This window comes from Panthera tigris, chromosome A1 (genome assembly GCF_018350195.1).
Source record: "Panthera tigris isolate Pti1 chromosome A1, P.tigris_Pti1_mat1.1, whole genome shotgun sequence".
NCBI classification, from domain to species: domain Eukaryota; kingdom Metazoa; phylum Chordata; class Mammalia; order Carnivora; family Felidae; genus Panthera; species Panthera tigris.
The window spans coordinates 163,571,721-163,589,615 of record NC_056660.1 but is presented as its reverse complement, the minus strand read 5'-3'; the positions used below and the strand labels follow the sequence as shown (position 1 = coordinate 163,589,615).

The following is a 17,895-nucleotide window of genomic DNA, read 5'->3' as shown; positions in this document are numbered from 1 at the left end:
TCTCGCAAGGAGTTTACATGGTAGTGGCAATGTAAAAAGTCAGAAAAAATAAAATATAACACGTATTTTTAAGTTCTAAAAACAAATAGAGCAGGAAATGGGAGGGATTTGTAGATAAGGGAGCTGCCTCATAGAATGTGATCCTCCTTCTGTGCTTTATTATCTCAGAGAATGTCACTAACACACATTCAACTGCCAATCCAAGACAAAGGTTGATTCGTGAAGTTAGTAATTATGCTATGTCCATAATAACCCTCCAATTCATTCAATTATTTTCTTCCCAGTGCTATCACATGAGGTCAACCTGACATTGTCTCTTACCAAAATAATTACAACAGATCTCTATAAGGTCTCCCTAGCTGTTGTACAGCTACAATCCATTTTTCAAATCGTAGCCAGAGAGCTATTACTAACGTATAATCTTTACAGCCGCTTGGTTTCCACATTGATAAAATCCAAAAGAGCTTTTCCCGTCTTGCCCCTTCTCCATCACCATCCCTTTCTATTTCACATTGTACTCTCAAGCCATGGATTGAATTACTGAATCCTTTGACTCCTTCATACTTTTCACTTGTTTCTACATGTGCCATTTCCTTTCTCTGGAAAGGAATATTTCTTTCTCTCCCTTCTTCGGCCTCTCCCTCCCTCTTTTATTTTCAACCAGATAGATTCAACTAACTTCTCAGTTTAGACATCACCTTTTGCAGGAAGTTACCACTGAGACCCCCCTGGAACCAATTCTTAGGACCTCCCATAGCACACTGTGCATATACGTATCAGAAACCTTACAACATTATATTGAAAACCAATCACTTATGTGGCAGTATGACACTGTGATGGTAACTTGTATTTTCTTCTCCCTCTCTTCTGTTCAAATAGGGAATTGGTGCTGTAAATGTTGCCTTATGGAGAGGTGCATCAGAAAAAATAGTCCATAAATCTTTCTGCTTCCAAAGGATGGAGAGGATTTTTAGACATAGGCAAAATGACGAGGTTTACAACATGAAAGAAAGCCAATTTCCTTGCTTTTAGAAAGAATGTATGAGAACAGCAGTCTGTGGGTCCAGGAGCAATGGGAACCTGGGCTTGACTCCCAGAGCTGAGACCAGTGGGGAGAATGACTGTGTGGTGCATCAGTGCAGATGGACCCAACAGCAGTTTATAAGAAAAGATGTCCCAGCCTCCAAAGTCACATGTGAGAAGTAGATTGCCACTAGACATGAAGCAGCTGTGTGAACCAGGGTGGGTAACACAGTGATATTCTGGAGCACTGGGGACTGATTCCATACCTTTGCAGCATGTGAGAGTTCATGTTCTTGGCATAATTGAGGGGAAGAGATTCTCAAAAAAATGAAGGGTAAGTATAGGAGACATGCTTAGCTCCCAGTTAATATCTATCTGCTCTTCCACCTTATTAAGAACCACCGGGGCGCCTGGGTGGCTTGGTCGGTTGAATGTCTGACTTCGGCTCAGGTCATGATCTCACAGTCCGTGAGTTCAAGCCCCGCGTCGGGCTCTGTGCTGACAGCTCAGAGCCTGGAGCCTGTTTCAGATTCTGTGTCTCCCTCTCTCTCTGCCCCTCCCCTGTTCATGCTCTGTCTCTCTCTGTCTCAAAAATAAATAAACGTTAAAAAAAAATTAAAAAAAAAAAACCACCAATTTTCTTCAGAGTATCAATATACCTAACAGTAACAACAACAACAACAAAAAAAAACAAACTGTGATTTCCAGCCTTCCTCATAACTAAGAGTGGTAAATAAGATGTAAGCCTAAGGCCTTACAGGAACATCCTGGAAAGCGCTGGAAAATGTGCCAACTTAGTTGACATACATACTTTGCCCTTGGCTATTCCTCAAATTCATGCCTTAAAGTTAAATCATGACATTGAAGACTGTCTTTGTCACTGTATTATCCCCAACTAAGTGCATATTTCATAGTAATCATTCAAAGAGCTAAGACAAAGAAAAGTGTAACTTTTCTTTCAAAGAAACTATCATTCAAAGAGCTAAGACAAAGAAAAGTGTTACTTTCTGTAGATGTAAATGATCATTACATTTGATCTCTGGATTTCCCAAAGCACCCAAAATAAAAAGGTAGCATTTAGGTCACATGTTCCTAAAGAGCGAGGACCTACCTATTATCTGTATTAGGTACATTGGGTACACAGAGCCTGATGTCATTTTTTAAATTACCTCTAAAGCATTAAAAAACAATAAGTGAGAATTTTGAAAAACTATTCTGAATCATCTTTTATTCTAATAGCATGGGGACTTTCCCTTAGCTCTCAGTGTAATGAGCCCCTAAAATTGTCTGCCCATGCCAGTATAAACCAGGACAGGTTAGTTTATGCAAGAGTAGTAACCAGCCTTTAAGTCTCATGGATTTATCACTAAAAAAAAAAAAACAAAAAACCTTTTTCCTAGTTCATGCCAAGTCTACAGCAAGCCCAGGTGGTCTTCCAGAGCTGCTCTTCCTCCTAAGGTTGGCTCAGTATCCCAGGCTGCTTTAATCTTTGGCACATTCATGTCAACACATGCCTCCATGGTCACAATGGCAGGAAAACAGAGTTCTGAAAAATATCGTATCGACCATCAAATGTTCTGACAGACAGTGACACATAGATACCGCTGCTACCACAATGCATTCTAGAACTAGTCACATAGGTCTGCTTAGTCATAGGGATGTGAGGAAAGATACTCCTCCCATGTTTCCAAAAGAAGAGAAATGAACATTAATGATCATGCCAAATCTCCACCATACATAAGCAGTTTTTAGAAGAAACATTCTCATATCCCTAAAGACAAAGGTCCTGAAACATTTTGGATTTAAAATCTCTCTATACTTTAAAAACATATGGAGGGTGCTAAGGGGTTTTGTGGATGTTTATTTTATCTACCAGTATTTATCATATCTGAAATTAAAGCTAAGAAATTTAAAAAATACTTACTAATTTATTTTAGGAGAATAGTAACATATCCATCATACACTAACATAAATAATATTTTTAGTAAAAATAACTGGATTTCTAAATGAAATAAAAAAATAGAGGAGTGGCACTCTATTATATTTTTTGGAAATCTCTTTAGTATCTCTACTAAATAGAAGACATCTATATTCAAAAATCTGCATTCAATCTGTTGTGATATCACACTTTATGTAGCCTCTGGAAAAATTTTATTGTGTATCCATGGGAGAATAAAACTGGTAAAGGCAAAATAACACCTTAGTATTACTATGAAGATAGTTTTGACTTCACAGAACAGTGAAAGGGTCTCACAACACCGCTAGACACTTTAAGAAACGCTGCCTTAAGATGGCTAATGTCATTGCTCAATGGCATTGCAAACTATACAAAGGTAAAATGCTTGCTGCCTCTAATGTCTTCTATTTTGCTTTACTTTTGCTCTGAAAACTTTTATTGGGTCAACTCATTGTGCTCTGATTGAAAAGTATTCAGTGCCTCAATCAGGGGATAAACTTGCCTGCTGGTTTTCCCAGAAACGATCTGTGAAGGATGTCTCCATTATCTTAAATAATAGTACTGTTTTCTTCTTCTGGTGTGCCTTTTCAACTTTCTCAGTGAATCCATCTGTCATTTTCTGATCAGCAGCTGAATAGGCACATTTGCTTTCACGTCCTCTTAAATCCACTTTCTCTATCCGTCAGGACCCTAAATCTTATAGTATGAGGGTCGTTATCCTTAGCACACTCTTTCCTTCTACCTGTGGGGCTTATTATCTTACTCTTTCTTGAAGAGCCCTTTGGTTGAAATCCCTTTATCAATAGGACTCATGGATTGTCTAAAATGGTACGAAGATACTCCTTTCCATTTGCCTTCTAATTAAAATATTCAAATATACAGTCACTGAATAGCTACCACATATAAATGACTCCTAGTACATATAGAAGATTTCTGAATTTATTCAAATAAAAAAACTATAGATTCTTAATAGTGACTTAAAAGTTACCAAAACAAACAATATGTTGGAGTAGAAAATAAGACATAAAATATTAGAGGACAAAAATATAAATGTTTTGGGTCCCTTCCCCTTTTTTGAATCTCAGTTTGCATATCTGTAAAACAGGACTAAGAGAGAAGTTTCAGAGGTCTGAGAATTGTTTGTTCAATCAGTCAGGCCGGACAGTATATACCCCCGCCTTATTCTCCCTCGGCTTCCAGAAAGCTGAAGGGTTGTGGGTGTCCTGGGGCCAATTACTTGGTGCTAGTGGGACAAAGTGGGACGCCCCCTCAGATACAGGTTTCTGACCCAGGACTTCAGTGTCACCTCTCCTTTCCCTCAACCCCCATAGAACATTCTTGGAACCCCTGGGACAGCGCTGGGAGGGCACACACAGAAACCCACCAAGAGTGGGGATCCTGGCTCAGGTATAGGGAGGGTATCGGGAGATGGCATTCTTCTATCCGGAGTGAAACTCAAGAGGCTAGAGATGCAGGGCCACCCCCCTTCACACTCTCTGCTGGTGGTTGTTCTCTGCCATTTTGCCCCTGCTCAGAGATCCCCTGGCCTCTTTGTCTCTGCACCCATCTTTGTCATTGTCTTTGGGGCCCAACCCCCTGATGTCATGTCTGATGTCAGCAGGGAGTCAGTAGCAGGCCTGCATCTTGGGCCACTGAGCTGCACCAAGGGAGATGTTCTTGGTGTGGAGTCTATGCTGTCACGAAGTGACTAACACTGTAGGTCAGGATGCTACCCTGCAAATGCCCACACTGCCAGGAAGCCCTCCAAGTAGATGATGTCCTACAAGTTGAAGTGCCTCAGTGTTCAGCAACTTCCCCTCCCACAGTAGGAACTACATATCTGGAGATCTAAACTCAAATCCCAATCTGCCACTCCTGGGCCTGTGGTCTTGCACAAGCCCCTTAACTCTCTAAGCCACAGAACATGCTATAATACTCGGCATATAGTAAGTGCTCAACACATGTTACTTCAGTTTTATTAGTATTATTATTACTATTTTTATATTTCCACTTATTAACTGTATGACCTTCATCAAATAACTGTTCTAAGCCCCATTTTCCTCAGAATGAAGATAATTGCACCTGTTCTCCCAGTAAAGATGTGAGAATTAAACAGCAAGGCAATCCATAATGGTTAGCTCCTTTTACTTCCATTCCTACTTAGCAGCCATGTGGCTTCCACATGTTACCTTGCTTTTCTGGGCCTCAGTTTCCTCATCTGCAAAATTGGGAAATAGTATCTACTTTCTTGGGGAGCCTGGTTGGCTCAGTTGGTTAAGTGTCTGACTTTGGCCCAGGTCATGATCCGCACTTTGTGGGTTTGAACCCTACATCAGGCTCTGTGCTGACATCTAAGAGCTCAGAGCCTAGAGCCTGCTTCAGATTCTATGTCTGCCTCTCTCTTTCTGCCCCTCCCCTGCTTGCATTCTGTCTGCCTCCCAAAAATAAATAAATATTTTTTAAAAATAGTATCTACTTTCCTAGAACTGTGAGCATTCAGTGAGATTATTTTTGACATATAGAACCTATCGAACATGTTACCTTATTAGTATTATTATTCCTGTTGGTATTATAAGCCCTCCTTACCAGCTGTGTGACCCTGAACAAGTTCCTTAGGCTCTCTGAGTCTCAGCTTCCTCATGGGGTAAGATGGGAAAAATCAATCCTTCTACTAGTTTTGCTGTGAAGAAGAAGCATCTACATCAGTACTTTGTTCTCACCAGCTCTGTTTCCAGGCTCTGTGATGCAGGCAAGTCCCTTCCTCTCTATTTACCTCAGTCTTCTCAACTGCCCTGTGAATCTAGCAATCTCCACCTTATCCAAAGTTGTGGGATAAGGAGGAAATACTCCCACAAGCCTGATTAGGAATGGCATGGATGATGTTGGGGCCTTGGTAACTCCTGGGGCTCACCAGGGAGGAGGAATTTGCATCTGTCTGTGTAGAGCTTCAGAAGGCTTGCACAATAATCCTGGACTGGCTGCCCCACCCAGAAATCCTGCAGCAGCAACACAAACTGCTTCATAGGGCGGGGGCAGGGGCAGAGTGGCGGCAGCTTACTCTGCAACTGTGGGGACATCAATCCCAGAGAGCAACCCACACTCAGTCTTGCCTAAAAGACTCAGAACTCACTGGAAGGAAATATATGACCCAGTTCTCCTCTAAAAACCCTTCTATGGCCTACTCAGGGAACATCCAGAGCTCTTGGACCACATGGAAGGATAGGATGGGAACTGAAGCAGCTGGACTTTAAATCATGCTCCTTCATTGATCAGCTCTATGAAGGAACAGGTTTTTGTCTTGGCTTTACTATCAATTAATTATTCCTTTAGACTTCATTCACCTCAACTAAAACAAGAATATGTTACCTTTTACACTCATTGACCTCTATCATTCTATGATACAAGTGAGGGTTTGATTAAGCCACCTATGTATTAGCAAATCTCTTGATGTATGTTCTTTTTCATCATTTGTATTACATACCCTGTGGAAATACTACAAATATTAATGTTTATTTCACTGTCAGTTATCACCTGAAATTCAGAACAAATTCTAGACCAACATGATTACATGGGTCCCTGAGAGAAAGAGCAAAGTGACCAAGGCATCCAACAAAACAAAAACAAAAACAACAACAACAAAAGCTAATTACTTTTACTCCTTACAAGTGGTAGAATTGTTGGTTAGAAACTTCCTCTGGAACTTTCTGATGTAATCTGAAACCAGCCCCCATACATGGAGGATAGAGAGACTGATGAGGCAGATGACTCCAGATTGGTAGATGGCAGGTTTAATAATCAAGGGAACAGACATAAGAGGCTTGTCTTGGGCAGCCTCAAAACAGGTAGATTACACTCACCAGCCAACTCTTAGAAGTTTATATAGAGGCCCTAACTGGGTTTAGTCTCATACTCAGTCAAGATAGCCTCAACACATTCCTATCTCAAGTCTAAATATCCTTAGAGTAGCTTCTGGGAACACAGAAAGCAAACAGAACACACATTCCAAGGACAGGGGAGGGGGTGGGGAGCCTCCATTTGCTCAGATCCAGCTCATGGGTCAACCGCCAGTTATATCTTCTTGATGACCTCCTCCAACAGAAGTAAATTGAATAGTTACATTGTTAGTAAAATGTTTAAAATATTAATAACCACATAAGATATGATTGATACCTGAGAATCTAAGTTTCTCTCATTACTCTCTCCAAATACCATGAGAGAGAGTTGCACATGACGGAGGAAAAGCTTGAATTTTGAAATGTATGAATGTTGAGTCTCTTATCTCAAATTCTGAGTTTCATCCAAACTAGTTCTATTACTGAATTATTAAAAAATTCAGTTGAAGGGAAGGAAAAATTTTGACAATGGAAACCTTAAAATCTAAGATTCAGCTTGTATCCCTAGTTTTACTACCAAAGACTCTAAGAGAACCCCTTTAGCATTAGAGGTAAGGAAAACAAACATGAAAGAAACTAATCAAATAATTCAGTAGATCATGGTCTTTGGAATCAGAGACACAAATTTGACTCACACTTCTGTCACTCATAAGTCAAGTTATTATATAGACAATAACTAGTCATGTTATTCAACCTTGCTAAGCATCAGTATCCTCAACTGCTCGGAATTGTCCTCATCTGTATGAGTGAAATGACAAAGTGCTTGTACCTAGCATACTGTAGGAATCCAAAGTAATTGCTGGACAACATCTTTCTCTTGACCAAATTATAAGATTGATAGGGATTTGAGGTCTAAATTACATGAATAGGAAATTTAAAAATACCCAAACTTTCTGGAACATATACTTTGGCATATTCATTTTCAGGTGATTCACTGTAATCACTATAGAGCAACCTGTATCATTCAAATAAGGAGACTTTTTTTTTAAGTTGATTTATTTTGAGGGTGGGGGGTGGTGGCAGAGAGAGGAGAAGAGAGAGAATCCCAAGATGTGCTGACAGCGCAAAGCCTGATGCTGGGCTTGATCTCCCTGTGAGATCATGACCTGAGCCAAAATCAAGAGTTAAACGCTTGGGGCACCTGGGTGGCTCAGTCGGTTAAGCATCTGACTTCGGCTAAGGTCATGATCTCGCTGTCCAGGAGTTCAAGCCCTGTATCGGGCTCTGTGCCGACAACTCAGAGCCTGGAGCCTGTTTCAGATTCTGTCTCCCTCTCTCTCTCTGCCCCTACCCTGCTCATGCTCTGTCTCTGAGAAATGAATAAACCTTTAAAAAAATTAAAAAGAGTTAGATGCTTAACTAAGCCCATCAGCTGCCCCAAATAAAGGGGCATCTAAGAAGAGAATCAAAGCCCTGACTTTCACTTTGCTTACTGAACTGGTTTGACATAAAGGAAAGGGGACCTTGAAACACTTTTTTTTTTTTTTTTGAGAGAGAGAGAGAGAGAGTGTGTGTGCACGCAGAAGGCAGAGGGAGAGAGACTCCTCACCCACCACCAAGCCTGATGCAGAGCTTCATCTCATGACTCTAAGATCATGACCTGAGCCAAAATCAGGAGTAGGATACTTAACCAGTCGAGCTTCCCAGGTGCCCTGAAACACTCTTTTATTATAGTATTAATCACAAGATTTAGAAATATGATTCCTAAAGGATACAGTTAATATAAACTGAATATAATTTTTAATCAGCTTTACAAATTAAGTTCTTGAGAAAAAAAGTCATAGCTAAATGCCTGTCATATTAATACCAATAGTGGTAGTAGTAGTAGTAGTAATAAGAAGAAGAAGAAGAATTTGCCTATCATGTCATTTACTATTTCAACAAAATAGTACTTTTCTATCTTAATTTCATGTTGGAGAAGCAAAGTGTACTGCTAATAACAACACAAGACTGGGTTAGGCATGCAAATTAGAATCCAGTGCCTTTTGAGTCCTTTTGAAAGGTAAAATGAATAAAGACTGACAGCTTTTATCAAAATGATTGAAAATGATTTATGAAGGATTGAAGAAAAAAAGTACAATGATCTGCTTAATACAATGGCTCATATGGTCAGAGAGGGTAAGCGTGGATAAGGCAGATGTGACCAGAACGCATGTCTTTAACTGGGTTGCCAAAATGCATAATGTGTATTTTTACATTAGAAACAACCTCATATATGAATGGAAAATAAATCCAGAGGAATGAACTCAGTATGTAGTTCAAGAAATAAATCTAACCTTTCAAATATGTGAAAACTTGAAGAAATCTGCACATGAAGAATGATAGGAAGTTCTCAAATAAAAAATAAAATAGATTTGAATATTCCCCCATTCCTAAGTAAATGGAATAATCAATAAATCTTTACCAACCACCCGATAACAAACACACAGTTACAATAAAAATCCCCACTGTGATAATTCCCCTGAGTAAATATTTGTGTAATCAAAACTCTAACATATTTCTAAGTCTACATTTATAGATATAGAAATTATTCTGGTAATATCTCTATCCAGTATGCTATATAATTTATACGCTATTTTCAAGCTGTCACATACTTGTCTCTAGGCACTTCCATATTTACATTTATGGGAGTAGAAATTGTTTTGTTAATATCTGTATCTGGTAAATATTACTATGTCATTTTCCAGTCTTACATATATCCTACAAATGAGGTAATGCCCAGGAAAGCTTTACTGAACATATTACATTTTGCCCATGAAGGTGGCCCATCCCCCCCCCCCAAAAAAGTCATTTGGGGCGTGGTGACAAGGTGTGATTGTGTTCGTTGTTTGACTTAAATCAAATCATTTCTGACACAGTTCAAATCCTTTAGGAACCTATCTATGGCCAATTCAAACAAATAAACACTTGAATAAGAAAAGTAGAATGAAGTCCTGCTGTCATACATTTCACTTAATAGTTGTTTTCCTGATGTATCCGAGAGGAGTATTTGAAAGGACAGTATGTATTTTCCTGTGATGTCAAAATGTCAATTCAAAATCCATCTGTTTTAGCAGAAAAATAATACTTTGTCATAAATGCGAGCTAACAGCCAGTCCTCTACCTGGAACCCAGAGGAGATTGAGAAAATCCTCTATCGTCCTAGCACAATGTTAGTTATTATTTATAAGGCCTTATAGAAAAAAACAGTTGCCTGACATTCACATAGTTTTCTTAGGAGAAATGTTCCCTTTCCTCAGCAGTGTTTAAAACACACCCAGGCAGCCAGGGATATGGTTATTTACCTTGATACTGAATTATTTTTCTAAAGCTTGTCATTTTAAAGAAGAGATGCTAAATATTGATAAGGTTTGGTTAGTTCCACAGCTTCGACACCAAGAAGCCTAGCGAAAACCAGGGATAAAATAAAATGTTTCTCCCACTGTGCTGTAAATACATTTCATTCAAACCTAGTGTGAATGCCCTTCAAGTCTCAAGTCCTTAGAATTTTAAGACTGAGAGCATATCAAAGCTAAGATTGCCAAATTAGTACCAATTTAGTGCAATTTAAAATTGTGTGATTTTGTATAAGAGAATACAAGCTGAGACTCTTATTTGTCTAGTGACATGTATGGTTGTCTCAGTGGTCTTTACTGCTTCACTATTGATGGTATAGCAAACATCTTTCCAAAATATCATGTAGCTTTCTGTCTAACATGGGGAAAAAATACCTATAGAGGCCAATTGTTGGTTTGATGGGAGTTCATCTTTCAAAAAACAACTCACAAAATTTAAGAAGGTAGCCAAGGAGACCAACTTGCTGTTGATAAATAAAAGTGTGATATTCTAGCCATAACACCTTACATGAGATGCAAAACAGGTATAACCTATGATTCTTTTAAGAGCGTGTTTTGCCAATAAGCATAAACATAATATACACAAAAAAGGATGGGACAGTATAAGGTGGGGTAATGATTTCTTAAACTAGATGATATTCTTAAATTTATTTTGAGTATCTTGAAGGATTGGAGAAAATTTTGCTCCCATTCTCTTCCCAAGTTACAATAAAACACCTTTGGTTATAGTTCATCATATCTGGAAAATTCAGACTCATCACTCTTTACATCTTCATGTAAAATGAGAGTATTGGATCATACCATTCACTCATTCACTTGCTCACTCCTTGAATATTAATGAGTTCCATGCCAGGCCTGTGCTATATACTGGGATGTCAGCAAAAGATAGGCATGGTCTCTGAACCACTCGAGTCCACATCCTGTAAGGGAAGTCCTACGTTATCCATGACAAAACAAAAACCTATTTCAGTTACGATAACTTCTATAAAGGAGCAACACAAAGTGATATGGAAGCCATTAACAAAGAAACGACCTGTGGTTGGAGGGGGGAAATCTTCTAAGCAGAGAGAATTATATCTGAAAAGGCCTGAAGTGGGAAAGTTCAGGTCAAGTTTAAAAAGCCAAAAAGAATGTGTGGTTGGAGCAAGGAGAGTGATGGGGCCAACAGAACAAGATGGGGCTATGGAGCTGGCAAGGAGCAAGATCTCATGGGTCTCTCAGGCTTCATAAAGGATGTGGGGCTTTATGCAGAAAACAAGGAAAAGTGTTCAAAGACTGTAATAAGAGAGATGACATGACTTGATTATCCCTGAAGCTGATTTCTACTCTGAATTTCAATGGGAATATATTTGTTTCTACTAATTAAAATTGAAATAAGTAGGGCTGGCATTATTATTATCATTGTGTTACTATAGATGTTATGAATTGACATAGGCATAGAACTCAAGTTAATAAATTGTAACTTAATTATTATATTGTTAAACTTAATTTAACTCATTTAGCCTTGATTCCTCAATTCCCAGTGATTAGATGATAACTCAGTCTTTGCAATTCAAGTTAAGCAGAATCACTTCTACTCTAAACTTTGATCTCTGTTACTACCACTCAGCCAAGTGCAGTCATTCCTTAGGATTCTTTCTCCACTCCCATCCATTCTGACTTTCCTTTCTTCATTTTCTTGAGGTAATCTAAGTTCTCAAAGGACATTTGTATTGTTGGGCATCTGGCCTGGTACTCTTCACTGTGCTGTGTATAAGTCATTCCATCTAGTCTCCTTCATAAGATGATTATTTTCTTTTTTTTTTAATTTTTTTTCAATGTTTATTTATTTTTGAGAGACAGAGAGAGACAGAGCATGAGCAGGGGAGGGGCAGAGAGAGAGGGAGACACAGAATCTGAAGCAGGCTCCAGGCTCTGAGCCGTCAGCACAGAGCCAGACGCGGGGCTCGAACTCATGGACTGTGAGATCATGACCTGACCTGAAGTCGGACACTTAACCAACTGAGCCACCCAGGTGCCCCAGATGCTGATTATTTTCTACTGATGGTCTCCATCCTACCTTTTCAATTCCCTCCCCAAACCTAATGAAGTACAATCTGCATTTTAACAAAATAGGTCCCCGTGCTGTGTCTATACAAAGTTTGAGAAACCCCGGGTCTAAAGTATTTTTCTGTTGAGTTATTTTCAAAAAAAAAAGAAAAAGAATGGAACATTTTATTAAAGATGAAGATGTAACCAATGTAGCAATTAAGAGCTCCTTTCTGAAAATAAAAGGTAACTTTACGGTTATTTGCATAGCATTCAAGGCTGATGTATGTAGTTACCTAACAAGGTACACGAATGTTGCTAATGAGCCAAGCACAATATATGAGTGAGTCCAAACTGTCCATTCTTAATCTATTCTTTCCATGCTGACATGAATTATATCAAGTCCACTGGCAAAACAGACTTTAGAGTTTCACTTGGTAGATTACTCATTAGTACTCACTCTATCTGTTCTAAGCTATCTTGCCGTAGCCCGAAATAAATTTGGGATCTTTACATATTTTTCTGAGGGAAATCCCCCAAGGTTTCGTGTGTGTGTGTGTGTGTGTGTGTGTGTGTGTGTGTGCGCGCGGTGTGTGAGCGGTGTAGTTGCAAAGCTAACTAAAAACTGAATAGTGTCAACTGATACGAAAACAACATCAAATAAATGTTGTTTTCAAGTCTTTTTATTTTTTAAAGTTTATTTACTTATTTTGAGGGGGTGCAGTGAGAGGGGAAGAGAAAGAGAATCCCCAGCAGGCTCCGCACTGACAGGGCAGAGCCTGATGTGAGGCTTGAACTCACAAACTGCAAGATCATGACCCGAGCTGAAATAAAGAGCTGGACACTTAACCAACTAAGACACTCAGGTGTCCCTTGTTTTCAAGTCTTTTAAAAATTTCATTAGAACAGCTCGCACATTAAATAAAGTCATATTGATGAATATGTCATATTTGAACATAGTCATAGTTTCAGTTGCTCCAACAAAATTCTGAAACCATGTGTGGCATGTTTTTCAGTAGTCATTATAAAATCTTACTGTGATCATTTCTCATCATGAATACTCCCTTATGCACCAATGTAAGACCATGTCTCCATTACTAAAGTGAAAGTTGGAGTTAAGCAATTATTCAGTAATTTCTAGTGCCAGGTAAGGCCTTGGCCCTCCTGGATGCTTACAAATGTTTATTGATGAAAAATGTATTATAAAGTCACCCCTATTTGCTATGAATTACCTACATTGCCTTTTTAGAATTGTGAGTGTTCTCTAAGTAACTCCATGCTCCACTTGTATTCTTCAACCTTGGCCTGTATGTCTATCTTGAATAAGTTCTTCCAAAATGCCCTGGAATACCAAATTTTGAAGACTTAGCCATTCCTCTTTCAGCCTTCTAATTTTGCCTATTGAAATGATAGAATATTGATGAATTGTGAAGACTGAACCCCAAAATTCATTCTAAATTATTCTCAGGCAGAAGGAATGACTCATTCCAGACCATCTGTAATCTCTTTGCTCTTCTGGCCCACAGCACATAATGGTGAGGCAGCTGGTTGGGCTGGAAATAAAATAGATGGCACTTCTACCACCATCACCACCCCTTTCATGAAGTTTACTGATCTAGAAAGAATTACAGCAATAATAATCTACTGGCTATTTATGGTTTAGTGTGTTTCAAGTCGTGTGCTAGGTACTTTTCATTTGTTATCTCACTTAATCTTAAAAACATCCTATGAGGCAGGTGCTATTATCATCACTATTCACCTTTTACAAGTGAAGAAACTAGGTGTTAAAGCCAAATAGCCAGTAAGCATTATAAATAGGATTCAAGTCCAAGTTGTCCTGTTCCAAAGACCTCCTCTCCTGTAAGATTTTCATTACCATGATGTTCACCTAATATAGTTGCCTGACTTAAGCCATCCCATCCAAAGGAGAATACCACTGTTCAGGTGAATATAATTAACTTTTATATTCTTAAAATAGAAACCTACAAACACATATATACTCACAAATACAGGCTTGAAATAGAGCTGTTTCTGGGTCATAAGTGAACACATGAAGTGACACACACCTGGTACAAACCTATAAAATGTAAATGAAATGGCCATCACTATGCTATTCCTACTAAGTAATACCCAGTCTCACAGACATCAACACAAATAGCCAAATGTACATAAGAATGAGAATTTGTATTTTCTAAATACGGCATACATGTGCATTCCAATTTGCACATATAAATGAACCTACATATATGGACCTCCACTGGCAAGAAGCACAAAGGACCACTTTTACTTAAGAAAATCCTGAGAACCTACTGAATTCAGAAGTCCACTTCAGGAATTTGTTCATTTCATGTGCATGGACATCATTACAGGCTGAAAGCTTATTAAGTATAATCAAGAAGGTCCTTTTGGAATTATCTTCCTTAGCCTACTTCCAAGGGAAATCATTTGTAGGTTTCTTCAGGGCAATGGTTATCAACCAAGTGCTCAGGCTCATTTTCAAATGTTCCAAACCAAATTTACTGTAATAATGATAACTGCTCTTTCAGTATCCTGATCTTTTTAACTGCTATACATCTTTTCATCTATTTCCATTTCCCTTAGGTAGAGTGCAGACTAAGAAATCATCAGACCCATTTTTCAATACTATACATCATCAGAAACAATTTTGATAATCATATTATTAGTGTGCATAACCCCATCCTTCAAAACTCTACTAAAAGAGTCACCTAAATGTCCTGCTCTTGTTCAGATACTCTATTTATATCTACAAATGTCAAAAATTCTAAATGAAGTGTATGAGCCTTGATTGATAAAGAGATATGGTTCTCTTTCCTAGCCAAGTAAAAAATAGTTAATAAAATCCTAACACCTGCCTAAAATTGATTTTTAAATTCTTCAAAATTGTTCTTTAGTTAATTCAGGTGACACACATTTCTATCCCAGTTCAGGAATAGTTTTTTAATGCATGATTATTTGGGAGAGAATATTAGATTTATTACCTTTGCTAATGAACACTTAGATAAAAGAGGTATTCTCAAGATAAGTATTCTCATGACATGAACTCTGATTACCATATATTAATTTTCATTTCAAGTCTGAATTATATAAAGAGTGAACCCAGTGGCTTTTACATATAGAAAATGGGACCTCTCCAAAGTACACTCTGCTATAATTCTCAAGTGTCCCCTGTCACATTTGTAATGTTGCATATCAGTAGTACCAGAATTCATCATCATGAAGCACTTCCAAAAGTTTAAAGAAGCAGTGGATAAACCTTAAAGACACAGAGTTTAACCTCACACTTTAAAATAATGTGTTAGCCCTGTTTCAGAGGGACTGAGGGGACTGACTTCAAGAATGGCCAGTGAATTGGTTGAGATGCCCCTTCCCCTATGCTCTACACCCAAGAGAGTCCCTTACTTATGTGCTCCTTTTTCACAGCAGCATTTATCACAGAGTCACTAAGAAAATGCAACTCCTTAGTAACAGCAAGGTGCATCTGCATCTCCAATATTTGAGACAATGCCGCAACTTTTCAGGACCAAACAGTGCCACCAGGGCCACGGAACTCACATTCCCTGCAGGATATGCCCTTGTCCTGGGGAATCTTAGGCTGATGAATATATCATGAAACCAATGTAACTAGAATTTTAAGAAAACAATGACTTTATCTTCTCCCTGGAATTGAGCAAGGGAAAAAATCAATGGCCTCATGAAATCTAAGAACTAGAAGTGACTTATGAGGCCAGTATCACCCGGATACCAAAACCAGATAAAAACACCACAAAAAAGGAGAAGTACAGGTCAGTATCTCTCATGAATATAAAAAATCCTCAACAAAATATCAGCAAACTGAATGCAACAATATATTTTTTAAAAAATCATACACCACAATCAAGTGGAATTTACAGGATGCAAGGGCAGTTTAACATTCACAAAACAATCAACATGATACGTCACATCAATAAAAGAAAGGATAAAAACCACATAATCGTTTCAATAGATGTAGAAAAAAAGCATTTGACAAAGTATAGCATCCATTCATGATAAAAACCCTCCGTAAAGTAGGTGTAGAGGGAACATACCTCAACATGATAAAAGCCTTATATCAATATATAAGCCATAGCCAACATTATACTGAATGGTGAAAAACTGAGAACTTTTACCCTAAGGTCAGGAACAAGACAAGGATGTCCACTCTCACCACTTTTATTCAACATAGTACAAGAATTCCTAGCCACAGCATTTAGACAACATAAGTAAATAAAAGGCATTCAAATTAGTAAGGAAGAAGTAAAACTTTCACTACTTGCAGATGATATGATACTATAAATAGAAAACCCTGAGGACTCCACCAAAAAACTAGTACACTGATAAATGAATTCAGTAAAGTCATAGGATAAAAAAATCAATGTATAAAAATCTGTGGCATTCCTATACACTAATAATGAAGCAGCAGAAAGTGAAAGTAAGAAAACGATCCCATTTACAATTGCACCAAAGAGAATAAAATATCTAGGAATAAACTTAACCAAAGAAGTGAAAGACCTGCATTCTGAAAACTACAAAACACTGATGAATAAAATTCAAGACGGCACAAATAAATGGAAAGATATTCCATGCTCGTGGATTGGAAGAATATTGTTAAAATGTCTATACTATCCAAAGCAATCTACACATTTAATGCAATTCCTGTCAAAATACTGCCAGCATTTTTCACAGAAGTAGAACAAACAATCCTAAAATTTGTATGAAACTACAAAAGACCCAAAATAGTCAAAGCAATCTTGAAAAAGAAAAACAAAACTGCAGGTATCACAATTCCACAATTCAAGTTACATTACAAGGTGGTAGTAATTAAAACAATAGGGTAATGGCATAAAAATAAACAGATAGATCAATGGAATAGAAGAGAAAACCCAGAAATAAAACCACAATTATATGGTCAATTAATCTTTAATAAAGGAGAAATGAATACACAATACAAAAAAGTCTCTTCGACAGTAGTGTTGAAAAACAGTACAGCCAAATGCAAATGAATGAAACTGGACCACTTTCTTTTACCATACACAAAAAATAAACTCAAAATGGATTAAAGACCTGAATGTGAGACCTGAAACCATAAAAATCCTAGAAGAGAGCACAGGTAGTCATCTCTGATGTCGGCTCTAGCAACAGTTTGCTAGATATGTCTCCTGAGGCAAGAGAAATAAAAGCAAAAATAGAATATTTTGACAACATCAAAATAAAAAGCTTTTGCACAGTGAAGGGAACCATCAACAGAACTAAAAGGCAACCATGTAATGGGAGAAGACATTTGAAAATGACATATCTGATAAAGGGTTAGTATCCAAAATATACAAAGAACTGATACAACTTAACACCCAAAAAACAAATAATCCATTTAAAAATGGCAGAACCATGAACAGACATTTCTGCAAAGAAGACATACACATGGCCAACAGATACATGCAAAGATGCTCAACATCACTCATCATGAGGGAAATGCAAATCAAAACTACAATACCAGGTATTTACCCAAAAAATGCAAAAATGCTAATTCAAAGAGACACATGCATCCTTACATTTATTGCAGCATTATTCACAATAGCCAAACTATGGAAGCAGTTCAAATATCCATCCACAGATAAGTGGATAA

At 38.0% G+C, this 17,895-nt stretch overlaps 1 pseudogene; it reads left to right on the top strand.

Moving 5' to 3' along the window:
• Nucleotides 1-1,350: 1,350 nt before the first annotated feature.
• LOC102964386 overlaps nt 1,351-17,895 on the top strand; it is a 66,436-nt pseudogene continuing 49,891 nt past the window's right edge.